Here is a 9263-nt window from a genome sequence, read left to right as displayed (position 1 = left end):
GCGCCAGCGCTTAGAGCAGCGTGCCAGCGCTTGGAAGAGTGCTCCAGGCTTAGATCAGGGCTCCAGCGCTTAGAACAGTGCTTGGCACACAGGAAGCGCTTCACAAATCCCATTCTCATCATCATCATCCCGACGAGGCTCCGGGGAAAAGCAGCGTCTGCTGCGGGCGCGTCTCGGAGCTGTCCAACCTGCTGCCAACTCCGCCTCTGCCCCTCGGCCCGGGTAGAGGGGGGCACTTCTCCTTCCCGCTCTCGGGGCGTCCCTATATGCGTTGGTCCCGACCCGCCTCCGCGGGGAGGAGCTGGCCAACTCACTAGGGCGCAGCCGGAGAGCTCCTTGTTCCTTCATTCACCCATTTATTGAGCGCTGACTGTGTGCTGAGCACTGGACTAAGCCCTTGGGAAGTACAAGTCGGCAACAGATAGAGACGGTCCCTACCCAACAACGGGCTCACAGTCTAGAAGGGGGAGACAGACAACGAAACAGAACAAGTAGACAGGTGTCAATAGCATCAGAATAAATAGAATTATAGCTATGTAATAATAATAATAATAATGGTATTTGTTAAGGGCTCAGTATGTGCCAAGCACTGTTCTTAGCGCTGGACCACATCATTAATAAAATAAATAGAGTAATAAATATGTACAAATACACACCAGTGCTGTGGGGAGGGGAAGGGGGTAGGGCAGAGGGAGGGGGGCAATGAGGAGGGGAGGAGGAGAGGAAAAGTGGAGGGGCTCAGTCTGGAAAGGGCTCCTAGAGGAGGTGAGCTCGCAGTAGGGCTTTGAAGGAAGGAAGAGAGTTGGTTTGGCGGATGTGTGGAGGGAGGGCATTCCAGGCCAGAGGTATGACATGGGCCAGGGGTCGATGGCGGGACAGGTGAGAACGAGGCACAGTGAGGTGGTTAGCAGCAGAGGAGCAGAGGGTTTGGACTGGGCTGTAGGAGGAGAGAAGGGAGGTGAGGTAGGAGGGCGCGAGGTGATGGAGAGCCTTGAAGCTGAGAGTGAGGAGTTTTTGCTTGATTAGTAGGTTGACAGGCAACCACTGGAGATTTTTGAGGAGGGAAATGACATGCCCAGTGCATTTCTGTACAAAGATGATTCAGGAAGCAGAGTGAAGTATAGACTCCTCCAACAAGAGTGGCTAGTCCGCGATGCTGGGAAACACCAGGATACAACCCTGGCATCTAGAGGGGCGAGGGGCCGCCGCTAGGGTTAATAATAGCTTTAATAATAGCATTTGTTAAGCGCTCACTACGTACCAAGCACTGTTCTACGCGCTGGAGTAGAAACAAGGACATCAGGTTGTCCCACGTGGGGCTAACGATCTTCATTCCCCTTTTATAGATGAGGTAACTGAGGCCCAGAGAAGTGAAGTAACTTGCCCAAAGTCACGCAGCTGACAAGTGGCAGAGCTGGGATTAGAACTCATGACCTCCAACTTCCAAGCCCGTGTTCCTTCCACTAAACCACGCTGCTTCTCCAGCATGGGAGATTTGCCTCCACCTCTTCCCCGACCCCTGAGTTGTCCCCATGTCTGCCTAGGGCTGATGCCACCATTCACTTGTAATCCTATAGCTAGACTGTGAGCCCTTTGTGGGCAGGGATTGTCCCTTTTTATTGTTGGGTTGCACTTTTTGAGCGCTTAGTACAGTGCTCTGCACACAGTAAGCCCTCAATAATTGCAACTGAATGAATAATAATAATTGTGGTATTTGTTAAGCATTTACTATGTGTCAGTACAGTGTTCTGCACACAGTAAGTGCTCAGTAAATACGATTGGATGAATGAACCCTTGTTCTAAGTGCTGGGGTAGATACAAGATAATCAGGTTGTCCCACGTGGGGCTAGGTGTCTTAATCCCCGTTTTACAGATGAAGTAACTGAGGTGCTGAAAAGTTAAGTGGCCTGGTAATCAGGTTAACCCACGTGCAGCTCACCATCTTAAATCCTGTTTTACAGATGAAGTAACTGAGATGCAGAAAAGTTAAGTGGCTTGGTAATCAGGTTGTCCCACGTGGGGCTCACAGTCTTAATCCCCATTTTACAGATAAGGTAACTGAGGCACAGAGAAGTTAAGTGGTTTGCTCATGGCTGGGATTAAACCCATGTCCTCTGATTCCCTAGACTGTGCTCTGGACACTAAGCCAAGCTGCTTCTCTGTAGGAATTCCATCTCTCGAAGTGGCCACACTGCCGCTGCTCCTTATGCTGGGAGGAAAAACGGCTGAACTCCACTTGCAGATGAGGAGATCCTATCAATCAATCAATCGTATGTATTGAGCGCTTACTGTGTGCAGAGCACTGTACTAAGCGCTTGGGAAGTACAAGTTGGCAACATATAGAGGCAGTCCCTACCCAACAGTGGGTTCACAGTCTAAAAGGGGGAGACAGAGAACAAAACCAAACCTACTAACAAAATAAAATAAATAGAATAGATATGTACAAGTAAAATAAATAAATAAATAAAGAGTAATAAATATGTACAAACATATAAACATATATACAGGTGCTGCGGGGAAGGGAAGGAGGTAAGGCCAGGGTGATGGAGAGGGGGAGGAGGGCGAGAGGAAGGAGGGGGCTCAGTTTGGGAAGGCCTCCTGGAGGAGGTGAGCTCTCAGTAGGGCCTTGAAGGGAGGAAGAGAGCTAGCTTGGAGGATGGGCAGAGGGAGGGTATTCCAGGACCGGGGGTCTAGTGGGATCCCCGTGGGTTGGCATGCTTAACCAGCCAGCCAAGTCAAAGACATGCTCTTCTGAGGCACTTAGAGCTCTCTGGGAGATTGCAATAGCGAGCCCAGAGAGCTTTCTCCATTCCAAGGCTGAGGTGTCCTTCTCTCCTTGGGCTGAAACCCCAAAGGCTAAGCCAATGTCTGCCACGTTTAACTCCTAATAATAACAACTGTGGTATCGGCTAAGTGCTTACTAGGTAATAATAATGATAGTATTTGTTAAGTGCTTACTATGTACCAGGCACTGTACTAAGCACTGGGGTGGATACAAGCAAATCGGGTTGGACACAGACCCTGTCCCACGTTAGGCTCAAAGTCTCATTCCTCATTTTACAGATAAGGTAATTGAGGCACAGAGAAGTGAAGTGACTTGTCCAAGGCCACCCAGCAGACAAGTGGTGGAGCCGGGAGTAGAACTCATGGCCTCCTGACTCCTTTGGTTTTGTTCTCCGTCTCCCCCTTTTAGATTGTGAACCCACTGTTGGGTAGGAACTGTCTCTATATGTTGCCAACTTATACTTCACAAGCGCTTAGTACAGTGCTCCGTACACAGTAAGTGCTCAATAAATATGATTGATTGATTGATTGATTGCTGGAGTAGCTACAAGAAAACCAGTCCGGAACTAGTCCTTCCAACAAATCCTGCTCTTCTGACCTGAGGGTGCTAGATCTGCTAGCGGAGCTGATAAAAATGTTGAAAAATCCCTTTGATGGATGGAAACTGTCCCATTCCCAACCACAGAGCCTTTTGCCTTTTAATTGTCTCCCTGTTGGCTTTGATTTGACTTACAACCATTTCACGTTTCTGCTGAAATCGGGCTGAGTGATAATAGTGAAAGCTGATTACATTAAATCGGTCAGGCTCTAATGAGGAAACCAATATAGATGTGCCTTAGAAGAATACAAATGTCAAACAAGACAATGAGAGCTCTCAACGTTGAAGATAGTGCATCCATCCCTGAATTTCTTGTTTGTTATGAAAATTAGGTTGCTTTAGATCTTAGCCATTAATTCTAATCACTTATACATGTTTTGATAGTGTGAATAAGAGCAACAGCTGCAGTGTTTAGAAGATAGATGAAATGTTCCCGTTTCAAGTGGAATTTGGGTAAGAAATCAGAATTTATCAAATAATTCATCACATTTTCCTCCTGGGAAATCCCGTTTTATTCTGTAGGCATCATTGACGCAAGGTTTTGATGCATGAACATCTTTGAAAGAGAAAAGAATGATCAATTCAAAAGAACCATCAGAGGATGTGTCCCTGGGCACTGAACTAATCCGAAGGGCACTCGTTGCTGTAAATCTTTTCTACAACTTAGTTAATTTCATTTTTATGGCAATGGAAGGAAGAGCCTGTTTCAAATTTCATTGGTATAATCCCAATACTGGAAAAAGGGTCACTGAATATACCGAATATAAAATAAACAGTTAAACAAATTACATCTCTTTGGGATGGTGATGGTGAAGTCTCCCTGCCTGAAAAAAATTGATTATGGTGCTTAGTGGTTTGCACAAAGCCACTTTCATCCTCTCTTTCCTGCCAATCTTGTTCCCATTAGTCAGTCAGTGATATTTATTGAGCTCTTACTGTGTGCAGAGCACTGTACAAAGTGCTTGGAAGTGAACAATATAACAGACACATCCCCCGCCAACAAGGAGCTTACCTCATAGGGGAGAAAGAATGTGAAATAGCATTACAAATAGCAGTGTAAGATATATGATAATAATAATAATAATAATAATAATAATGGCATTTATTAAGCACTTACTATGTGCAAAACATTAAGCGCTGGGGAGGTTACAAGGTGATCAGGTTGTCCCACATGGGGCTCACAGTCTTAATCCCCATTTTACAGATGAGGTAACTGAGGCACAGAGAAGTGAAGTGATTTACCCAAAGTCACACAGCTGACAATTGGCAGAGCCGGAATTTGAACCCATGACCTCTGACTCCAAAGCCCGGGCTCTTTTCACTGAGCCACACTGCTTCTCTATGTATATATAAATATATGAATGAGTGAATGAATATAATATATATATAAATACATATATTTGTGTGTGTATATATGTATATATACATATGTGTGTGTGAGTGTGTGTGTCTGCATGTGTCATTCACTTTCACTGTCCTTCACAGCCCCCCTGCTAGCCCAGGAGATAATAATAATAATAATAATAATAATAATAATTAATAATAATAATGGCATTTATTAAGCATTTACTATGTGCAAAGCACTGTACTAAGCACTGGGGAGGTTACAAGGTGATCAAGTTGTCCCATGGGGTGGCTTACAGTCTTAATCCCCATTTTACAGATGAGGTAACTGAGGCCCAGAGAAGTGAAGTGACTTGCCCAAAGTCACACAGCTGACAATTGGTGGAGCCGGGATTTGAACCCATGACCTCTGACTCCCAAGCCCGAGTTCTTTCCACTGAGCCACGCTGCTTCTCTAAATAAAGCACAGTTCTGTGAATCAGGAGTTCCAGAGCTCTAAGAAGGGGAAGGACTGCTGCAGCAGCTATGCCGTCGGTAGTGAAGATTTCTGAATGAAGAGCCATGAGATGGGCAGATGCCCATCATAGGGGAGAAAGAATGTGAAATAGCATTACAAATAGCAGTGTAAGATATATAATAATAATAATAATAATAATAATAATAGTGGCATATATTAAGCACTTACTATGTGCAAAACATTAAGCGCTGGGGAGGTTACAAGGTGATCAGGTTGTCCCACATGGGGCTCACAGTCTTAATCCCCATTTTACCGATGAGGTAACTGAGGCACAGAGAAGTGAAGTGACTTACCCACAGTCACACAGCTGACAATTGGTGGAGCAGGGATTTGAACCCATGACCACTGACTCCCAAGCCCGAGCTATTTCCACTGATCCTGAAAAATAGCTAGTTTTTGAAGGTGGTGAAGACCGTTCCTGTTGTGGCAATGGCTTCATCTAAGGCTACAGCACAAGGCCCACCTGCAGTTTGACCAACAGCCGGCTAGTCATCTACAACACCATCTGCTCCTGCAGAGAAGTGGCTTGTCTCTGGCTGTAGTGAGGAGATTGAGCGGGATGTTCTGGAGTTTGGGTGGGGTCTATGCTTACTGCTCCAGCGGCATATGCCAGTGTTGTAGCCTAAGATCCTCCCTCTAGTTGCTGTGCTCCTTGTGGGCAGGGATTGTGTCTAATAATAATAATAATAATGTTGGTATTTGTTAAGCACTTACTATGTGCCAAGCACTAGGGTAGACACAAGATAATCAGGTTGTCTCACGTGAGGCTCACAAGTCTTAATCCCCATTTTACAGATGAGGGAACGGAGGCCCAGAGAAGTGAAGTGAATTGCCCAAGGTCACGCAGCAGACAAGTGGCAGAGCCGGGATTAGAACTCTCAACCTCTGACTCCCAAGCCCAAGCTCTCTCCACTGAGCTACGTTGCTCCTCTACCAATTTTACTGTATTACTCTTCCCAGTATGGTGCTCTAAACACAATAAGTGCTCAATAAATGACAACGACTGATTGATGAGTTCTGGCTGGGGAGAAGCTGCAGTTCCTGTCCCTATCCCCAGATCATTACCCGGGTCATTTGTTTTGTGATATTTGTTAAGTGACAGACACTGCATTAAGTGTTGGGATAGATACTAGCTAATCGGGTTGGACGTGGGACTCAAAGTCTTAATCCTCATTTTTACAGATGGGGGAGCAGGCACAGAGAAGTTAAGTGACTTGCCCAAGGTCACACAGCAGACAAATGACGGAGTCAGGATTAGGACCCAGGTCATTCATTCATTCATTCATTCAATCATATTTATTGAGCACTTACTGTGTGCAGAGCACTGTATAAGCGCTTGGGAAGTACAAGTTGGCAACATATAGAGACGGTCCCTACTCAACAACAGGCTCACAGTCTAGAAGGGGGAGACAGACAACAAAACAAAGCATGAGGAGGTCCTTCTGATTTCCAGGCCCGTGCACTATCCCTTAGACCGTACTGGTTTTCCACCTTGTTTTCATTGCCAGCAGCTGCAGCCCACCTCCCATTTTTTTTATTATTGAGGGCCACCCCCACCTAGTCTGAGACCTTGAACTATATGCCTGAAGGTAACTCGTGTGTTGACATGTACTGTTTGGGGCAGGCACACTGTTAGACAAAGTTGTTTAAGGGCACCAAGATGAGTGCACACCTCCAGGTCTGGCTAAGCAGCCTTTGTTTCTTATTTCAAAGACTGAAGAAGGGAATAGTCTTTCGTAGGCAAGAAGGGATTAGAAAATAATCTAACCAGTGTGAGGAGGAAGAGGGAGGGAGTTTGCCTTAATTTGCCCCTGGTAAAAATATATACATATGTTTTTATTTTCATATAATATATAAATATGTAATATATATATATATATGTGAATGTATAAATATAAAAATATAGTTTTATTTTCAAGAGATGCTCAGGGGAAAGAGCACGGGCTTTGGAGTCAGAGGTCATGGGTTCAAATCCCAGCTCTGCCAGTTGTCAGCTGTGTGACTTTGGGTAAATCACTTCACTTCTCTGAGCCTCAGTTACCTCATCTGTAAAATGGCGATTAAGACTGTGAGCCCCACGTGGGACAATCTGATCACCTTGTATCCCCCCAGCACTTAGAACAGTGCTTTGCACATAGTAAGCACTTAATAAATGCCATTATTATTATTATTATTATTATTATTATTATTATTATTATTATCCCTGAGAGCAAGAAGCACAATACCTAGAAGCACTGTGGCCTAGTGCAAAAAGCACAGGCCTCGGAGGCAGAGGACCTGGGTTCTAATCCTAGCTCTGCCATATACTTGCTGCATGATCTTGGTTGAGTCACTTAGCTTCTCTGGGCTACTGTTCCCTCATCTGGAAAATGGGGATTCAGTACCTGCTCTCCCTCCTACTTAGGCAGTGAGCCCCATGTGGGACCTGATGATCTCATGTCCACCCCAGTTCTTAGTACAGTGCTTGGCACATAGTAAGTCCTTACCAAATACCACAATTATTATGATATTTTATTTTCTCCTCCACCCAAAGATAGAGTCCTGTGGATTTCAGGGGAGACTTTTATGCTTGTGAAACTTCAATGGTCTCACTGGTATTATAAAAATGCACTCAGTCCTGCTAGAACATATGTTTTAACTGTATGTTTTGGATAATTAGAGTATGTTCCCCCAGCAATTAATGTCTGTCTAGGTACTGTGCTATGTCACTTTGGAAGAATTGGCTGAGCCCATTCAGGGGGAGTCCTATAAATGTGAACTTTCCTTATGTAAGCTTTTGCAGAATGCAATGCTTGTGTTACAGGACAACTGGGTTGTTTGGCCACATTGTCCAGGAACCTTCTCTTCCAGTCTCCAACCCAAGGATTTTTGAGCTGAATAGAGCGGTGACATATTTCCCAATAATGGCAAACAGTAATTCCAGTCCCTTCCAAAGAACATTCATTCCCAAAAAGCCCTTGGGAAAGCAGCTGTACTCCTAACAAACTCCTCAATAAATCCTTCCTACTGGTTTCCATTTTTCACATGAAACACATTAGCATCACTTTCTGCAGGTGCAACTCTGGGATGTTTTCTAATATCTCAGGAGCACGACATAATGGAAGAAGAAAAACAAACTATATAAATTCCTCAACATATATAACTATAAATGTTTTTTGTCAAGTTTGAAAGTAATTAGTTGAAAATCAGTACACATTTACATTCAAATCCAGCAAAGCAAATTATCGCAAGTCTACCATTCCAGGGTTCGAGAGAAATTAGTCCAGCAATAATAAAAATCATTTTGAGGACAAGCACTTTCTGTTTTAAGGTAAAATTGCCAACTTCAGCATGAGTTCTGTCTTCCTTCAGGCTGCAGTTGCTCTCTATGTGGATGAAGAGCTTCAATTACCCGTACAAATTCTTTCCTGCCAAGATGCATAAAGCTAGCTCCTCTCCCTGCAACATATCCAAACCCGCCTTTCCCCATTCCTACTACTTTCTTGCCCTCCAAACTCACTCCGTGTCTTGCTGCTTCCCCACTCCTCTCCATTCTATTTTTATTTTTCTAACAATTTTTACAATAGCTTCAATACCACTGGAATTCACTGGGGACCTTGCTACCCCTGCCATTTTTCTCCCCACCTATATCCCTGGTGACACCCCACCTTCTGCATCTGCAGAGCTGGGAAGTTAGGGATGAACTAGAGTGAGATGGGAGAAGAGCAAAGGACAGTAGCAGAAAAGGGTATGGGGGAAAGAAATGGGGGCTGCTCTGAACAACTTCTCTACCTCTTCTCCTCCTCTGCCTCCATTTCCTTTGCCTCCTGCACTCTCCACATTGAACTCTGGTCTAGTCCCATCTTGCCACCCCAGAAAGTGGGCAATGCCAGTCGTATAAGTGACCAGGGTGACAGAGGATCAGCAAGGTCCTTGTGGGAATTCATTCATTCATTCAATCAAATTTATTGAGCACTTACTGTGTGCAGAGCACTGTACTAAGTGCCTGGGAGAGTATGATACAGCAATAAGCAGACACAT

This window comes from Tachyglossus aculeatus, chromosome 2, assembly GCF_015852505.1.
Source record: "Tachyglossus aculeatus isolate mTacAcu1 chromosome 2, mTacAcu1.pri, whole genome shotgun sequence".
In the NCBI taxonomy this organism is placed as follows: domain Eukaryota; kingdom Metazoa; phylum Chordata; class Mammalia; order Monotremata; family Tachyglossidae; genus Tachyglossus; species Tachyglossus aculeatus.
This window is presented reverse-complemented; position numbering follows the sequence as displayed.